A 20483-nucleotide genomic window follows, 5' to 3' on the forward strand; every position below is an offset into this window, starting at 1 on the left:
AGAGGAAAGAGCGATGTATTACGGGAAGAGCTTTGGTACTTCAGGCCCTTACATCCATGCCATCCCCTCTTCCTCCTTCTCCCTCCCTATTCTTCATGCACAGAAAATGGGGTTGGGCTTGGGTGATGCCATGAGTTAGAGATAGTTCCCCTGCCACTTACTAAGCTCTGGAGATAGTGCGATTCTGGTCTCCAGTAGCTTACAATTTTCTTCACTCTTTAGAATGTAGATTGTTCCTGAGTTTGGGTCCTGTTCAGCAAAACGTCTGCTCAACATGATGTAACAATTGTTAAATTCTTGCAGGACACTGGGGGTCTGTAATATAGTTCAGCAAATGCTGGATTCTAAATAACATGAGGACAGGAACTGTGATTGAGTTGTTTATTTTATATCCTCCAGTAATTAACAGGAGCTCAATAAATGTATGTTGAATAAACAAATAAATGAATAAATAGTCAAACTTAGCTATTCTTTAAGTTTTAGTATGAATAACAATCACTTGGGCAACTTGTTTTTCATACAGATGCCCAGGCTTCAATGGCAGATATTCTTATTTATTAGATCTAGGGAGATGGGACATACTTTGAGAAATACTGGCTAGTCCATGGGAAGATTACCTTGTATGCTTCTGTATCTTCTGGTTAATAATTGCTTAAACATACATTTGTAATGCTAGTTTCAGCAATTCCCTCTTGACTGTATATAAAAAAAATATACAGACATATACAGGCACAAATACACACATCACACATAGGTAAGAGAGGAGAAGAAATAAGAAATGCCTGAATCAATACTTTGAGACTCATGAGTATATAACTTCATGGCAAATGTCACTGGGAATCCCTATAACCATTTTTGACTTTTACATATGAGTAAGGCTTTCTTTTCTTACTGTGATTAAATCACATGTTTGTATGTTGCAAATTAGAATTCCTTAATTCTCAGGGTCCTTGTCTGTAGTGAAATCCAGGAAAGAGATATGAGTGAGGCAGTTGTGTTTCCACTTTGCAGGTGGTACCAGTTATAAGAATAAATTATGGGCTGGACTCTCTATTGTTGTCAGTACAATGTATTCCACAAGCACAGAATAAAAATTGTGTACCTAATAGTTTCAAAAAGTGGTCATCATAGCTGCAGATGAAGAAAATCTGTTTAAACCATACACCAGAGGTATGTGAACCCTAAAGAATTTGATTTAATTGGGAAAGATTTAAATAGACAAGGATAATATTTTTAACAGAAATGAACTCAAATAGTTACAATTTGTCTTAGCTCCTATATTTCTTAAAGATGTTTTATTGAAATGTACATACAGCAAAATGAACTTCATATATTTGTTTTTATTCTCAAGTTGTATAACTGAAATTCTTTTATAAACGGAATAGTATTCTAATATATATTTGTTACTTGAAGTTTCAATTGTAACCATGTGATACATAGTTGTTGAAGTTAATTTCACTAGATTAGGTTATTATTTTTAAATTACTCTATTTTCAGATGTTTCCTAGAAGGGAGACATTATATAAAATTTTACTATCAGATAAAGATGAAGTGTCAGATAACAATCGGGTGAGATATAAATGAAGAAGTACATACTTTCAAGGGCTTAAAGTTATGAACTTTTCAGAGCAAGAGTCAGGAAGAACCTACAGTCTTCAAGTTTGTGAATTATGAAATAGTCCTAATAGCTCCTTTTGCCTCAAAGTTACCACTTAGAATGACAGCCATGACTATAAGAAAGAATTTCAGGGGGGATTGATACCAAAACTTTCTTAGAGATGCAAAGATTCATGGCATGATATAAATTATGGGAATTATGGGATTAAGAATGTCTTCCTAACAAGAAATAAACTGACAAAATTCAAATCTTCTATTGTGAAATGGTATAAGTCATTTGTAGTTGGATATCCTGCTGTACAAACTCTCTCTTCCCTTCTTCCTTTTACTCCCTTTTTCCTGTTTTCTCTCTGCAACTTCAGATTATTAGTTTTTATTTGAAGAGTCTTAAAACACTTATAAAAGAGAGACTATATTCTGGATACTCAAAATGTACCACTACTTCATCCTTAAGTGCCTAAGTCCTATGAGAGAGAGAGTCTATATTAATATCTCTGGTTATTGGAGATAAGTCTAGGAGTAGAAGAAAGAAAGGGAACGTGGGGAAAGGGATGGGGACGTGCATTTTCAGTCACCTATGATTTCGATTCATGGCGGCATTGTTTATATATCTAAAGAGTTCCTGAAGTTTTAATTCCTTTCAACATAAATGTAGCTCTAAATACTTGTAGAGTGGTCATAGAAAACCTACTTTTACTTAGATCCCAAGGACAGCCTTCAGATACCAATAGGAAATCTGGATAATTTCTCTAATGTCTGAGAGAAGGAGTTGAGGCAAAGGACAGGTCTCACAATCCCTATAGGGCAGGACATACCTTCTAGGGTCACTGACTTCTGATTGTAAACCCCAATGGCTCACTGGTATTGTTCAAAGCTCACCATTGTTTATTGGCCGTAGGTGGTCACATTTGGCACATCTATGTGGCATCTTTTGACCTGCTTTTGTTTTGTTTTTACTTTTGTTTTGTTTTGTTCCGTTTTTACTTTTTCAAAAAGAATGTAACATGTTTAAATATGTTCAATCTCAAAAAAGCTGTCTCTTTGCCTGGGTATAATTTCTAACACAAAACTAGACATATTCCCCACTTCATTACCTTACACTATGTTCAGATCCCTGCTGGGATCCCAGCTCAAACTTCAGGAAAGTGTTAGCTTACTGAGTAAAGAAAAAACCAATCTCTTGTGGGATATAAAGCCATAGTGTACAAACCTAGAAAATTCTTATATAATGCTCAATGATTTATGGATGTGAAAGGAAATTTAAAAAATGTATTCTCTATTTAGGGCTCTCTGTAACTGTGAGGAATGAAAAAACTTCAGGAGTCCAATGCATTGTTCTAAAATGTTCTCACTGCTTTTTTTCTTTTTTTTGCTTTGATCCTTTAATAAAAATACTCGTGCACTAGAAAACATAAAAACACAATAACACAAGACAAAATTATGACCCAAAATTGCAATTTATGTGTTTTGCATGATGCTAATAGCTCTTTCAATGCTACCCAGATACTTTTCTGCCGATTGAACACAAAGACATCTTGTGTTTTACTGCCAAGTATTTTTTTTCAAGTATACTACCCCAATCCATTCCTTTACAACTTTTTATTAATTCACAATTGAAGGTCAGTTCCTAATGATATACTGTAGATTGATGACTTTATGACTATTCACAGCTTGGGTTAGTCCTTCACAATTCGTCAGATGTTAATAAGAAACAGAGAAGCAAGAAATAGGCTGGATATTAAATAAAGATAAAAATTCTGTATGTCTATTGTATTTTTTAAAACTGATATATGTCTTTAAAGTTAGTAGCCAATAAAAGTTATTTTTTGGTTACTCACAACCTGAATCTAAAAAAGAGAAAAGTTAAATTTTATTAATCAAATAATTAAATCAATACTTTTTATCAAACAGTTCTCTATTTCTTTAAGTGGGCATAGCCTCATAAGACAGATTTTACCAAATTTTCAAATGGATCAGATATTAACCTTTGATTCTTGGCCACAAGAATAGCCTTACCTATGTACTTGCTCTATACACCATGACTCAGATGACAGCTATATATCCCAAGTAAAAAGACAGAGCAGTTAAAGTAACATTGGTAAACTTCCATAACTTATGTTGATTTGTAGATGTATCTGTGTTATGGATTGAATGTTTGTGTTTCCCCACAAATTTATATGTTGAAATCCTAGCCCTCAATGTGATCATATTTGGAGCTGGGACCTTTTGGAGGTGATTAACTTTAGATTTTATCATGAAGGTGGAGCCCTTATGATGGGATTAGTGCCTTTTTAAGAAAAGAGAGAAAAATCTCATTCTGTCTCCACTGAGGAAAGCACATTCTCTCCATGCACTGAGGAAAGGCCATGTGAAGACATGGTAAGAAGGTGGCCTTCTGCAAGCCAGGAGGAGAGGCCTCACCAGACAGTGAATCTGTTGGCACCTTGATTTTGGGTTCCCAACCTCTGGAACTGTGAGAAATAAATGTCTATTGTTTAAGCCACCCAGTCTATGGCATTTTGTTATGGCAGCCTGAGCAGACTAAGACAGTCTGTTGGGAATGTATTATTAAGTTATAATTAACAGAAAACTCTATGAGAGTGGTATAGTATAAATGCCTGACATTAAGCTTTTGCTGAGGCAACCATTTCAAAGACATCTATCTCAAATAAACATATTGCTAGCTGGATGACACAGATAATAGAAAAACAACCAGACAAGGAACTTGGCCATCCACACCCATAAGGTGCCTTTTCAGAAAACCTTGGGCCATCTAGATAACTGAGTGCTTGAATGACCCTGCTTCTGCTCTCTGATGCCCTAATTTTCCCTCTTATGCTTCAAATTAGCCAATAATGAGTGACCTCAAAAAACCCCAGACACCCCATCCTCAACTCTAATAAAGGCAGAGCCCCATATTCTTATTCTTAACCTCCCCCAACCTCCCAGCCTCACTCCTAGGCCTCACTGTATGGCCCTTAGATGTGATGTGTATCTTCCAGAAGTTATGAGTAATAAATCTTGTTCCTCAAAGTTTCTTATGGTTTTTTTTTGCTGAAGTTTGTCCTGTGATTATATTAAGAACCACGAGGGCTGGCCTAGCCACAACCTTGTCTCTAATGGGGGCAATGTCTGTGAGGGCTCACTAGGAGTAAAATGGCATAGGCCAGTGCTTCAGGCATTCCTAACTAAGAGCTTTTCCATCAATAGGCAGGGGCTGGCATAACAAGTCGCTTAAATATTAGGGTGTGTCTGTCTCACAAAAAAAAAAATGCAGAGAGGGGTACCCAGTCCCTGCAGGTGCAGTGGCGCAGCAGTGTGCCATCAGTGAGCCGCTGCACCATCTTTCGCATTTAAGCCTTCATTTCATAGTCACAAGATAGTGGCAGCACCTCCCAGCCTTCTCTTTATGTTCCGGGTGTAAGCAAAAGAGTGAAAGCTGCGTGACGTCTGTCCTGTCTTCCTAATGAGGCCTTGCTGTTTCATTTACGAAAGGTTGCCCTTGCCAGGGATTTCTACCTCTCATTGGCTAGTACTGTGTCACATGACCACTTTGATCTGTAAAGAAAGCTGTGTTTGTCTATAGATCCTTTAGTAGGGAAAACCTGCTATAGGATCCCTGAATCCTCTATGCCCCTTGGACAACCTGCATCCATCCATGCCCTTCTCACATAAATACACTTTATATGGAATGCACTTACATTCTCCCCAAGAGAAACACCCTCAAATTCCCCTTGCTACTGCATTCTTCCAGGATGTCCAGGTGATCGGTAGATCTCCCTGTCAGATCTATGTGTGATTACATGGTCCAGGAGGTTCATCGCCCCACATGGGCTGTACCGACCACCCAATGTTGGACATGCCGTGGGGATAAATAAGTGAGGCATCAGAAAGGGTCTCCCCCCCGGTTGTGTCCTCGATGTCATCTATAATCTCTGCACTGTTTGCTGTTTCGGTAATAAAACCAGAGTAAAAGCAACCTTGAACAGAGTTCAAGTCGGAATTCTTGCAAACTTAGACCAGACTTTGTGGTCTGGCTTAACTCATTGAGTTGGTTTTGCTGTGTCTGAATCATCAAAACAACTGATGGATTCAGTGGAGAAAATAATCAGTTAAACTTATTCGACTGAACCATGGGTTAATTCAGCCATCCTGGTCAATCTTGTAAACTTATGTAGATACAACTTCAGAGTTTTTATTTTTCTGATACTTAAATTTTAAAAGGAGCCAAAACAAGCAAGCAAACAAACAACGTCTTTTGAACATACTTACAACTTTCATCTGTACTTCATCTAACATGAGACTTTTTAGAGAATTATTACTGGCCTTTCCATTCTTCCTGCAAAGCACCCCCTCCTTCCCTCAGGTTCAAAAGAAAATGCCAGAATTCCCAAGAAGTGTGGGCTGCATTCCACACTTACATTTATTTCATTGTAAAAACGACAGCGCTGTCTGATTTACGTTCCCTCTGTGACATGTAAAAGGAAGCCTTGCTTGTAGAGCACACGTTCATCACCAGCACGTCTTCTCTATGCACTGCACAGCTTCTACCTTATTTCTGATCGATGGGGAGGGACACAGTAATGCAGAGAAAGAGATTAACCCAGCTAGAACTGCTTCTGCACCCGAAGCTGATGAAGTGAAGCATGTTTCATTTGAAAGTGTTTCTCAGTCGTTTTGAACCCATATTCCAATCCTGGGTGACTCAGCAGAGATAGGGTATGGTTGCCCCTGTGCCATTCAATAAATGCTTGCAAATTATTGAGTGTAGATTTGTCCCTACATGTGTATATCTCTGGACTCTGTAAGGAGAGGAAGCTTAAGATTTAAGTGCTGCTTGAGCCAAAACTGCATTTACTTTAGCCACTAGGGGGCAGAAAGGCACAGAGAGTGTGGCTCAGGGAGGACTTGTCTGGTTTAAAGGGAGTGAAACTTTCTGGAGGCCTAGGGCAGGCAAGGAGGGAGTCCTCAAAAAACAAACAACCCCAAAATAACTTCTACAAATACTCCTGTGGAAAAAAATTAAACAGATATTCAAAGATTGCTACATTTCTTTGGAATTCATGGTGGCTAACTAGAGAAAAATAGACGATTCTATTTAGGTAATTATCCCTCATACCAGTAACGGAAGAAGGAATCAGCTACTCAAACTGAGATCAAGGTACCAAAATCAGAAAGGAAGTTTAAAGTATAATTTTACTTATTTAGGGGTAATGACCCTTAAAAGAATTTAGAAGCAGATTGACCTAGTAGTATACGCCAGTTCTATCATTACCGTTGTGGCGATCAGAGTTCCGGTAACACGCACACCTCTGACATTATCACCGATGAAGAAATGAATTTCCAATCAGCGACAATTTTGAGATAGAAGTTATTAAAAGTATGTTTTGAGGTATAAAATGGGTCATGCCTAAACGGGCTAACCGTGTGCAAATGAGGATATGTACATAGGGGTGGGGAATGAGGGGGTGGGTACAAGTTACAGCCACAGAAGAGAGAAAGCTGTAACCCCAGGGGAGGGGGAGGTCTGCCTTATAGTAGGGCCTTGATGGGTGGTTACAAAGGCATTCCTAGGTGATTTGCACTTGAGGTCATTTTGATTGACACTTGGTTGCTATATAATTCTTTGTCTAGTGTATATGTGCTTACCCAGAATTAAGTCTGTTATAATTAGATTCATGAACTTCTAGGCATAAAGGTGGTATTATAACGTTGGTATAACGAAGCTGAGGTTGTGGGCAGGTTAGGGTAACACCTTCTGTGCATGCGTCTGTGGCCACATTAAACCAGTTATAGGTTATGGCCCTCCTGTCCTTTGTCTCCCAGGATGCAGGAGGGATTCTCTAACTTCCGATGGGGTATTCTTTGGGTAGTCTCTAGCTAGGCCTCTATTCCTTTGTTCCCCTGTCACTCATGTCTGACTAGCTACCTAACCGTTTCCCCCTCAAATATTAGGTACCCAGAATCATTGGGGTTTTGGGGTAATGACTGCTTTAACTACTTTAGGCTGAGAAGGGACGAAGGTGGAGGATTGAATCCCTTACATTTGCTCTCTGTTGACAGGGGGCAACTGCTGCCAATGCCCATCTAGGAGACTGCAGTGTGGTATGGGATCCGTTGACTGGAGTGGGTGATAGTTTCCTTGAAGGACCATCTGCAGTTGAGTGGCCTGGACCCTGGAAGAAACAAATTAAATAGGTGGTTTGGAAGTGGTGGTTCTAGAAATAGGAGAATAAAAAGTAAGATTAGGGGAACAACAAGTGGCAGGGGAATGGATTGTAACCCCAATTGCCAATTTCCAGTAAGGATGCCTATGCCAGGGTGTTTTATCTGGTCTGTGGATTTAAGGATATTTTGGGTAGATGTCTTGATTGGTTGACATAGAAACAGCATCTATTTTTGAAGTAAACCCAGGTTCTTTCTTGTCTTGCTGTCAGAAGGTCCAAAGCTCTTCGATTCTGAAATACCACACCTGCTAAGGAATCTAGGTGTTCCTGGACTTGGGTGAGGACAAAGGCTGCCTCCTTGATGGCCTTCGCAGTTTCCTCCCACAGTTCTCTTGGAAGGCGGAGTGCAGTGTCTCCTGTAGTTGCCCTGCAACGCCTGAGACAGAAATGGTGTTGTAGCCGTCAGCCCCCGTAAGACACACGGACCATCAGAACTCAGTGAGTTATAGGAAACACTCTTTATTCCGCAAGCTGGGTCTGCCAGGGGTACGTAGGCCCCAAATTAAGCAGCTCTGAAATGTAGAGGTACAGGATTTTTAAGCCCCAAATCCTATTCTTCATTCTGTCTAAACGCAAAGGTCTATTTTTCTTCTATTCACTACCTGTCGACCCACAAGTTGGGTGTGCTAGTGGGGGCACAGAAGCAGAAAGCTTATTGTTAGAACGTTATGTTCCTATGGGTGACAGCCTATGTTCCCATGGACATAGCCAAGCAGTAATTATCCTACAAGTAATAAATTTCTAGCAGTCATTTTTTCAGCCATTACAATGGCAATACCGAATGGGATGAATAAATGAAAGATACATTTTTGTAAACAGAAAGGGTAATGGTCAGGATGTGGGATTGAAAAGTCTGTCCCATGTGACAGGTATATCTAAGGTAACATATCCTAATGAACAAAGACCTGCCCATCCTGGTGGTAATAGGTAATATGCTTTTTTCCCACAGATCCAATAGATTCCCTTTGAGGGGTCTGTTTGGGCTGAAATGGAGGTCTGGATAAGAGTTCAAGGAGTATTGCCCCCCGTGAATTCTTGTCCCTTTAGGACACTTCCCTGAGTGGCAAGGTTTGCTGCAGGCAAAGGGGAAAAGAGAGAGCGATGGTGGTCATGGCTGAAAAAGTTCCTGTAGAATACAGTTCTTCATTTGGGATTCCAAGGGAGATCAGATTGATTTTTCTCATCCAAAATAGAGACAATCAGAGTTAGCAATCTCAAGTAGCTTGCTGGAAAAAGTGTGAATGGTGAAACTGCTTCTATGAAAGTCAGTCTTAGGAGATAAGTTTAAAAAGAGGAATGGGTGGAATTGCCTTTGAGAAAAAGATATTATAGGTGATTGCCTGGCCTGGCTATTTGGGGAGGAATTATTCCCTGGTGACAGATCCCTAAATCTTTGGGCATGGATTAGGAATGTCAGTGCACATTGTGAAGGAGAAAGCTGCCAAGAAAAGGGCCCGAAGAATTACTGAGACTACAAAGAGGAAAAGAGACTTAATCTCTGTTACTGAGGAAAGAAGATATAGCTCCAGAGGGGGAGTAAACTGGATTAGTGAGAAGAGAGGCTTAAGGTTATCTTTGTAGCAAGTAAAATATCTTTGTAGCAAGTAAAATATCTTTGAAGATTTAGGTTAGCTTTAACTTCTCCAGCCAGGTTGAAGAGGAGACAAATAACTCTGAATAGGTAGGCAGAGCCAGCAGAGCTGAGAAAACTTAAGGACACAGTTCAGTTGGCTAATTGATAAGGAGTAGGTAGACTAGGAAAAGCCGTAGTAAGAATTAAAAAAAGATGAGAAAGTCAAAAGAAATATAAAACTCATCCTGGTTTTTCCTTCTTGAAGAAGAACCTCACATTTATCGGTTCGTGGGTGTAAGTGGAGGCCTCTGCAGGGATCTTTGGAGTCTTAAGATAAGGTTTGACTTGTGAGTGATGGATCCAACTGGAAATTCCAGGGACCTTTACTGCAGTTTTGGAAGATAAAAGGACAGGATAAGGTCCTTTCCAAATTGGCTGTAACTAAGAGGCTGGAGATTTGTCCTTGTATACCTTGATTACTACTTGGATGCCAGGAGAATATAGTTGAGGTTTCTTTGTCTCCTGGAGTTTGATTGCAATTCTATAGTCCTTAAGGGCCTGTTGAAACTGACTAAGTGACTTGGCATAAGAGCCTAAGGCTATAGAGTCACTGTCTAAAATAGGTCTGAGTGAAGGAATGGCTTCCCATATAAGGCTTCAAAAGAGCTTAGGCCCAGTGCCACTTTGGGAGCCATCCTGGTGCATAAAAGGGCAATGGACAAAACCTCTAACAAGCTTATAGAGACCTTTGGGGATTTTCCAGATGGCAGCCTTAGAGAATTTATTAGCTCTTTTGACCTTACCAGAGGATTGGGGTCTCCAAGAACAGTGAAGATAGTATTTAATTCCTAGAGCCTTCAAGATTGTTAGAATTTGTAGAGGGTGTAAAACCTGGCCCATTGTCACTTTGGAGTGATGAGGGAAGGCCAAATCTGGGAATGATCTCACATAAGAGTTTCTTGGTTACTTCAGGAGCCTTTTCAGTGGAAGTAGGAAAGCCTTCAATCCAGCCTGTAAAAGTGTCAATGAAGAATAAGAGATATTTAAGATTCCTGATAGGGGACATCTGGGTGAAATCTATTTGCCAGTCTTCACCTGGATAAGCCCCATGTCATTGGGCTGTTTGGACTAAAGAAAACTCTTGGGCCATTTGAGGGGTCTTAGTGTAACAAGTAGACCAAGCCATCATAATGTGTTCAATAGTTTTAGAGAGTCCTTTCTCTTTAAATATCCTAGTTATTAAGGGGTAAAGGATTTCCCTTTTTAAGTGAGCAGTATCATGCAGGGATTTTGTTACTTTTCATTGGAGACTTCGGGGAGGGAAGAGGATTTCTTTCTTCTGGAGCCATCCTGAGGGCATGGGTTGAAATCGTCTCTGGACAGCCCAAGTTTCCTCCTCTTTAGAGTATTTAGGAATGGCAAAGGACAGGAAGTAAGTAAAAGGGCTCCCTGTAAGGGAGGGGGTAGAAAGACTGCCTTCTTTGCAGCTGCATCTGCATCTTGGTTCCCTTTGGCAACTTTAGTCTTCTTTTTTGATGCCCTTCACAGTGGACTACTGCCACCTGTTGAGGTAAGTGGAGAGCCTCTAAGAGGTTACTGATTTGAGAAGTGTACTCAGTGAGGCTATCTCAAGAGGTAAGATAACCTATTCTCTCTAAATAACAGCATGAGCATGCAGGACTAAGAAAGCATATTTGGAGTCTGTGTAAATGGTTACACTTTTTCCTTTCACTAGTTCTAAAGCTCTGGTAAGGGCGATTAATTCTGCCAGCTGAGCAGAGGTATCAGCAGATAGTGATTGTGCCTCCAGAATGTCATAGAGCGAGACAACCGAATATCCTGCCTACCTGTTACCATATGTCATGAAGTTACTCCCATCTGTGAACCAGATGTCATCAGAGTTCTCTAAAGGTTTATCTGTTAAGTTGGCCCTGGGGCTGTAGGAAAGGGAGAAAGCTTTTTGACAGGAAAAGGAGTATCCTCGTCAGGTGATGGCAATAAGATTGTGCGATTTAAAGTCCCACAAGTAACTATAGTTATATCAGAGTTTTCTAAAAGTAAAGCTCGATCTACTGCCATGCTACCCTGAACAAGCAGGATACCATCTGATCTCGAGAGCTAAGCAGAGTTGGACCTGGTTAGTACTTGGATGGGAGACCACCTAGAAAGACCAGGTGCTGTAGATGTAAAAAAATAAAAATGAATGAATGAATGAATAAAAGTAAAGCCTGATAGCTCAGGAGTCTACTATCAGACAACTGAAGGTAACTCTTGTCCTGTAGTGGACTTGTGACTCGATGGTTTATATGAACTTGGATAGGAGCTCCTAGAGTGAACTTAAGAGCCTCTTGAAGGAGAAGAGAAAGAGCTCCCGGAATTCCTAGGCCAGCAGGCCTTCCTCCAGGGGTGGGAGCTAATCCCTTCAACAAGTAGCCTAACCGTTGGATAGCGACACTAAGAGCAATGCCATTCCTTCTATGGCTATAAATTTGGAAAGGCTTAGATGGATTGGAGAGGACTAAAGCACGGGCTCTGGTGAGTTAGTCCTTAAGTTTCTGAGTGGCCTCCCTCTGAGACTGTCCGTAATTATATAATTCCTTGGATACTTTCTGGGGACAGATTCTGCGTACCAGGGGAAAATAATGCGGAAGGGGGAGCACCTAAAGACAAAATGGCAGTGGCCATGTGCCTGGAAACAAAGAAAATCAATTGAAACAACAGGTGAAAAAATAATTAAAGCTGAGTCTGGGCCTAGAAGTGCGTCAGCGTGCCTACTGAAGGGTGCGCGCATGCGCCCTGCAGCACTTGAAGCCCAGCATCGTTATGATTTTTAACCCCCTGGGGTGCTTTGCCCATTGACTGACTCAGTGAGAAAAGCGCATGTGCTCGAGAGACTCCGAGGTGTGCCTGGTTCGCTGAACCGAGGATAGAATTATGGATGTTTATTCCACTTCCATAGAAGAGACTGAGAGTAACTGAGAGAAAGACTAAGAGGACTCGTCAGTTAAAAAACAAACAAACAAACAAACAAACAAACAAACAAACAAACAAACAAACTGTGCACTGGTGGATATTTTGTTCACCTCGCCCAAGGAAAGAGGTATATGCGGAGCACTTTTAGACCTGCTTCCCCCTACCTCCGCTCGCCTCCCCGCAGAAGAGGTGAATGAAGTTCAGATCTTGGATCCTAGCGACCAGCGACCAGCAAATTGCAGAGGGTACCATGCTGTTTTCGCACTGCCAGCGCTGGGAAGGGAAACGCCTGCATCCCCCAACCACAGGAGAAAATGAGAGGCGGCATGAGAGGAGAGATCATAGAGCTTATAGTAGAGAGAGCTGGAGCCTGTGGTACTTACCGGGAAATCTGAGTCACCGCACCAAAAAAGTCTGGTGATCAGAGTTCCTGTAACAACACGTCTCGGCCCTTATCACTGATGAGGAAATGAATTTCCAATTAGTGACATGAGAGGTATGATTTATTAAAGGCATGTTTTGAGATAGAAAATGGGTCATGCCTAAACTGGCTAACCACATGGAAAAGAGGTTCCACACTTCATGGGGAGTGGGTTATAGTGCAGAGATAGAGAGCTGTAACCCAGGAGAGGGGAGGTCTGCCTTATAGTAGGGCCTTGATGAGTGGTTGCAAAGGCATTCCTAGGTGATTGGCACTTGTAATCATTTTGGTTGACACTGGCTGCTATATAACTCTTTGCCTAATGTGTATATGCTTACCCAGAATTCATGAATTTATAGGAATAAATATGGTATTATAATAATGGCATAACAAGGCTGATGTTGTGGGCAGATTAGGGTAGTAATTTATGCACATGCATCTATGGCAGGATTAAACCAGCTATAGATTCTGGTTCTCCTGTCCTTTGTCTCCTGTGATGCAGAAGGGATTCTCTAATTACCAATGGGTTGTTCTTTGGGTGATCTCTAGGCTGGGCCTCTATTCCTTTGTTCCCCTGTTCCTCATGTCTGACTAGCTACCTAACACTATTATTTATGGAGCTTTCTGATGCTGGGCAATTTGTATAATTCTCTAAACTTTAGTGTGCTTATCTGAGAAATGGGGATAATAATAATAACTACCTCATACAGGAGTTGTGAGCTTAAATGGAATAATGCATATGGAGAGATTAACTCAGCTATTTAGCCCTCATAGGTGTAAGCTCTGACTATGAGTGTAGCGATCCCACAGATTATTGTTGGAAATAATCTTTGCCATTCCCAAGTCTTTTAAATGCCAAGCTCAGGGTCCTAAGGGAGATATAGGGCCCAAGAATAAATGAGTCCAGCAGGAGAAGGAGAGAGAGGTGAAAATGCAAACACTATGGCCAACATTCTCATTTTCCCAGGGGCTCCAGGAGCAGGCTGCCATGCTCCAGGAAGGATGATGTGGCTGCCAGCGATTGGCTTTATCCTTTAGGCTCCTTGTAGATAATGAACAGGTTAGTGTGCAAATATTCTCTCTCATTCCTAAGTTGCCTTTTAATTTTGTTTATTGTTTTCTTTTGCAGTGTAGAAACTTTTGAGTTTGATGTAGTGGTGGGAGAAGTCATATAGAAAAAGACAAATACTGTATGATATTCTTTATATGTAAATCCTCCCCCCTCCAAAAAAAAAAAAAAAAAAAAAAAACCAACCACGAACAAAAACAAAAACAAAATCCTAGAATCAAGAAAAACAATAACAAAAAACCGAGAGTGGAATGGTGGTTTCCAAAGGCTGGAGGAATGGGAGAAATTATTTAAGGGTCCATATTTGTAACTAGTAGATAAATAATTTCTAGAGACCTAACACCCAGTACAGTGATGATAGCCCACAACATTGTATTATAAACACTGTTTGCTAGTAGACTAGATCTTAATTGTTCCCCTGCTAGAAGGAATGATATGTAGTGATGATGAGGGGTTAGCTATTGTTACAATGGCAATCATATTGCAGTGTAAATGTGTCAAATCAATAAGTTATGCACCTTAAACTTACACGATGTTATATGTCAATTATATTATGATTTGTTTTAAATATAGTTGGTATGCAATATTAGTTCCAGGAGTACAAAATAGAGATTCAACATTTATATACCTTACAATATGATCACCTCACTAAGTCTAGTAATCATTTCTCACTGTGCAAACTTATCATAATAATATTAACTATATTCTCCTTTAGCCCCCCTTTAAAAAAAAAAAAAAAAAGCACCGCTGAGCTTGAAGCTGCAATGTCAGAAAGGTGAAAGAGGATAGATGAGCAGGCCTGCTCAGCCTTCGAGAAAATCCCTGCTTCCTGTTTTTATTCTTACTACCCTTGGGAATTCCTAGCTTCTTTCTCTCTTCTTTAAGTTCTGTTTCTAAGCTTATCGAATTGTTTATTCTACTAACAAACATCTCTTATTTATTTATCCATTGCAGATAAAGGTTAGAGCTGAGGTGTATAAGATTGAGTGTCAAAGAAGGCTTCTCTGAGGAGGTGACAAAAGCTGAATGATGATGAATATAAGCCATTCAAGCAGAGTTGCAGCATTCCAGGCAAATGCAAAGGCCCCAGAGTGAGCTTGCTATGTTTGGCAGCAGAACTAAGGTTCATGTGGGAAAAGGGGGGAGTGGCAAGAGATGATATCAGAGGTTGGCTCATCATGTCAGGCTTTAGAGGCCAGAACAGAATTTGAATTTGCTTCTAAAGCAAGAGTGCTTTTATGCCATAAGAAGATGTTTTCTCTTTCAGTGTCATAGATAATATCTTATATTTTATTCCATCTATTTTGCAGTTTGTGTTTCTACTGTGGGGTCCACACTCTGCAGTTGGACCATTTAGGTCAGGAGCTCTCTAATATCTGCAGGTTCAGGGCCAAAATCCTGGTTAACAAGTTTCCCTGATTGTGTGAGCGCCTGGGATTTCTCTTTTAGCATGAAGAAACACAAGAAAGCAAGGACTTTCTGTAAAAATAAAGCAAAGCCACATAGTTTCTCCATTACCAGTAAGGCTCATTTTAAAAAATAAAGTAAATGAAATGTCCTTTATTAGTTGAGCAGCACCAATAGCTAACTTAGGGGATGTGTGAAGAAGAAGAGGGGGTAGGAGACATCTCAGTTTCCTAGCATCTGGAGCCACATCACATGATTTGCTCAAATCTCAAGTGGGTGTATTTTTCTTCTGTAAGGCACAGTTGGTCACTTTTTTCTCATTAATGACATATTAAGTGATCTGGAAACAGGAGGCTTTCCAGAGTCTCTGTCAATAAACTCAGCTTATGATCACTTTGGTCACCTATTATGCTCCCCCCAGCATGATGCTGGTAACTTTAGTCCACAGTCAAGGTAGGGGGTTTGGGTTATGCAAAGTTATTGGTGACTGGGCTATAAAATTCTATCATTCTCGAAGAGATAGAATTCTTATAGCCAAGTACCTTATTTTGCTAGACTACATTTATCCTTTCCTTTATTCTTTTAACTCATATTCATTGAGCACTTACTATATGATAGGTACTGAATGAACAAGGGTAGACAAACATTTCCTGTCTTTGTGAAACTTGCAATCTATAGAACTGGAATTTCAAATCTCATCAGGGATTAGGCATCTCACACAAATGCATGAGAGTGGTTGAGTGCTGTTGTAAGCAAAGTGGTAACTGACATTGGGCTCCAGTGTTGGGTAAACAACACAGAGTAGTAGAGTGAGTGGCAAAGTACAGAATACTTACCTGGTAAAAAGTACAGAATACTTACCCTACCGTATGGTTGCTGTGTAATGAGGGCTCGATGTTGCTGAGATCTTTAACCTGTGAAAGAAGAAGGAAATCTATACTGTCACACAAAATATACTATATGTGAAATGTAGGTGGTAATTTAACTTTTTGTGAAGAATAAATAGAACATAATTTTAATTAGTTCCTATATTAAAAATTAAAATAGCGATTAGTAAAATTATATAATATATATTTTTCTATCTATATCTGTATAGATAATTCAGATTTTTGTCAAGACCAAATAAAATATATCTATATGTATATACATTTTATATATATATATTTGTCAATATCTATATAACAATATGTCTCTCTCTTTCCCTCCCTCCCTCTCCTTCCCACTTGCTCCCTCTTCCTCTCTCTCTCTCTCTCTCTCTCTCTCTCTCTCTCTCTCTCTCTCTCTATCTATCTCTATAGTAAATTTAACCATTGAGTTTCTAGTTTTCATTCTCTGATTTAGAGAAATAAATTTAATATTGCAGTCCACTTCCATGAAAACACACTCTAATTTATCTTTGACTTACTGACCGCCTATATGAACTTGAAGGGCTTCAATGAATAAGGCAGGGCAGATTGTGGCAAAGCAAAGAAAGAACACACAAACAGACATATTCATTAATGAACACATGGGAAGTGTCTCTAGTGTGAAAATGCCATAAGGAGAAATAAAATCCCATCTATTTCAATGTCATTATGTCCATGAGATCATCACACATACAAATCTCAATACTATGGCCTTACCTTGCTGAAATAGAAAGGGCTTATAAAGAAGATTAGCTTCTGTGGGGGAGGAAAATGATATACATTCAGTAAACTGGATAGATTTATACATCAAAAAAAATGTAGCCCAAATAATTGGAGCCTCCCACAGGTCACCTTACAAGTGAATAATGATTAGGTAATTGTTTTCACTCTAGTCCAGAGCATCGTCAGAACTCATTAGTTGCCTTGAAATTTCCTTGCCTTCTAAAGAGACTGGATATGGAGACCAGCATCAGAAGGGTCATCTGGGCAGCAGTGGGACTAGCTCAGACATGAGGCAGAGTGACACAGAAGAACATTAGGAAGTACAAAGCCAGCACATGTGCTATCGCTGGTAATTTCCAGCATAGCCCTCTCTAAACAAAAATTCCAAACACTACCTAAAAGAGCAAAGCCAGCTGAAATAGCCCAGATATTCCCCCTGCTTGTCAAGTAAAATCCCACACAATAAACCAGGAGAGATGATATCAGAGCAGTCTGCAAAGCCGGGGTCTTAATGGAATCAAAGACATCTCTAAAGCATTTGTGCATCTGCAGTTGTGCGCCGTGGCATGGGCCAGTTCACATCTGGGAAGCACACATCTGGAAACCATGTCGCAAATGTTCCAAAGGTTAGTTTTTTCATTGATAAGAAGTTGCTTTCCTTGGAAAAAGATGAAATAGCATGGGATTCTCAGTAGGCAGATTCTTCGCTTTAAGAAAGCTAAAGAGTTTCCACATAAAATCTAAGACAACAAAACCGACAGAGAATAATCATAAAGACCGGCTGGAAATTCTTGTTATGTCAAAGTCCTCAGTCTGATTTGTTTTGATTAAGCCAGAACATGGATGTGAGATCTTCTGACATGTTGTGGGTCTGTTCTACTCATATCTTCATGGATCCCTTACCATTTCCATGCATGCCAGCCTGATTTACAATGGTCAATACCTGCTCTTGGGCTGCTAGAACCCACTTTGCCCATTGAAATACCTGGAAATTCATGACTCCATAGAGGTATCCTTACAAATTATCCTGCCGAGAGGCAAGGATAATTCCCTTGTCCCTTGGCAAGATAATTCTTATATGTATGTGTTTATGCCTTTCCCCAGAGCCTCCCAGTTGGATTAAGCTCTGGTCGCCCACTGAGGACACTGACTTAATTATGTACCCTTATCGCCTGCCTTACTTCATCTGTCTCATCTATCCCTGAACCTCCCAAATAAACTGTGTGCTTTCAGTCCACATCTCAGGAGAACCCAACTGATGCCCATCCCTACTGAAATAATTTCTTTCTTCTTAACACTTAAATGGAAAAGAAGCACATCTCACAGGTGAGGGGTCCTACAGATAAAAATTAGCTGAAGTCTCCTGTCGGCCACATACTGGATGCATATCCGTGATGACTTTAAGATGATCAATTCTCCCATTATTCAGTCCCTTGAACCTCTCTTGTTCTCTGCTCTTTGTTGTGGGAGGAATTCAGGTTTAGAACAGGCCGCTTAACACAACCCCTTCCCACCAAATGAGGTGTGGTGGTTGTGGATATCACAAAATACTCCTGGCCAAAGAAATATATGGAGGTGGAAATTTTATGTTAAAACGGGAGATTACGAGATGATACAGAAATCAAATTTTGGGCTTAAGAAGAAAAATTTGGGGTGTTTATTAAAACTAGATTCTCAGTCTCAAGTGTCAAAAATATTGATTCAATGGGTCTGGGGTAAAATCCAAGTATTTGTACCTTTAATAAGTTTTGTAGTTTTAAAACATAGTCCCAAATTCTTTGATACTCCTGGCATTGAGAGCTGAGTTCTATGTCCCCTCTTCCTGACTCTGGGCACAGTAATTGCTTGACCAATAGAATACGGCACAAGGGATGCTGTGCAGGTTTCTGGGCCCAGGAATAAGAAACCAGTAGATTTCACTTCCTGTCTCTTGAGTTGCTTATTGTTAGAACCAAGTCACTGTGCTGTAAGGAAGCCAAGCAGCTATATGGTGAGGCCCTTCATAGGTGTTTCAGCCTACAGCTCTGGCTGAAGCCCTAAGACAAGAGAACCAGTCTTTCAAAGATTTCAGTCTCTGAGTATAGGTCACCTTCAACCAGCACTTACTGACATCTCTTAGAGCAGACATGAGCCAAACCTACCATGTCTTGCCCAAACTGATGAATGATTGTTGCTATTTTAAGCCACTACATTATGGGGGTAGTTCGTTGAATAACAATACTAACCAGAACAACAAATTCTCCAGGTAACGCTTAAGTATAGGGCTCATGAACTTTGAAAAATACTCTTTCCAATAATGAGGTGTGTCAGAAGGTTTTACAGAAGTTAATGGAGTAAAAACTATTAAAATAAGATGGTCAGTAGTTAAACACGGAGGAAAAATCTTTTTATATGAGGCCTCCCTTGATAATGTGGAGAGCTTGAATCTCAGTCTGAGTATTCAAATATCTAGGAGGAATAACTTTTTTGATAATGCAACTTGACTTATTCCTTTCCTTCTTCCATTCCTTTGCAGTTCTGAAGCACTGAGGACTTTTGATCTTGGGCATTATATATTCACTCTTTGGCATCCACCAATCCATCCTTGGTCCCATGTCCATCAACATAGATCAAAGCTTAAGGTTTCTAGGAGGAGAGTAAATAAGTGAAGTAGACCAATTTTAAGACAACAGAGGCAGCTGTTACTGTGCTCTAGCTAATTGTTGCCAGGAGGGAATATGGACTGGGGTGCCAGACATCTTGATATTTCAAGAGAATCCTGAAGCAGGAATTGTTATGTAGAATCTCCTAATATTAACTGCATGTAACAAAGACAGTATTTTAAAGTATATTGTAAAGGTCAAACAAAGCATATCTGTGGGCTGGCCTTACAGCCTGCCAGTTTGTATGTTCTAACTCAGTTAATTTTCTGGGTACAGGGGTTTGGGGGGAACATGAAGGGCAAAGCAGAGCAAAGAATAAAAAGAAATATTGGAACCAAAAACCTATCTGTGCATTTTTCAAAAAATATTATCTCAGTAAAGAAAAAGAAATAAGAAACAATCTAAAACTTGAAGAAAAAGAGAGTTCAGTCTAGTTTCAAGTGAGGGCAGTTTCTCTCTATGTATAAAATAATCAGCTGTACAATGAACAGTTCTCCACCCTGAGTTGAGAGCCCAGAGCCCAAGGCTGAGAGTAGTCTGTCTGAAGAGGAGAGAGGAATAAAAAGAGAATGCAAGAGGAGAGGACTGTGAAGCTCAGAACAGTCATCTTGCAGAGATTTAAGCATTAGCTTCATCCTCAAACTCAAAAGCAGAAGCATTTGAACTTTACGATCGGCTTTTCACTTTGAGTATGATTCCATTCCAAGAGTAATAAGGAGCCCTCTCACTCAAACATAATCACAGCTCTCAAAGAGTTTATCTCCTAAAGAAATAAACAAAGGACAGAGGAATGCAAAGGTTTTCTGGATGAATATAAGTCAATAGGGGTCCAATGAGGAAGAAGTGTACTATACAGATGTCCTGTGTGCATTTGGGCTCCTGAATCAATGCTGTTGCTTTACTGGGAAAGGCCCAGAGGGAAGATC

General features: G+C 40.0%; 1 pseudogene; it reads left to right on the forward strand.

The window, feature by feature from the left end:
- Positions 1–11484: 11484 nt before the first annotated feature.
- Positions 11485–11603, forward strand: LOC118609270 (annotated as a pseudogene).
- The last annotated feature ends 8880 nt before the right edge of the window (positions 11604–20483 follow it).

This window comes from Rousettus aegyptiacus, unplaced genomic scaffold (assembly GCF_014176215.1).
Source record: "Rousettus aegyptiacus isolate mRouAeg1 unplaced genomic scaffold, mRouAeg1.p scaffold_m13_p_10, whole genome shotgun sequence".
Taxonomy (NCBI): Eukaryota; Metazoa; Chordata; class Mammalia; order Chiroptera; family Pteropodidae; genus Rousettus; species Rousettus aegyptiacus.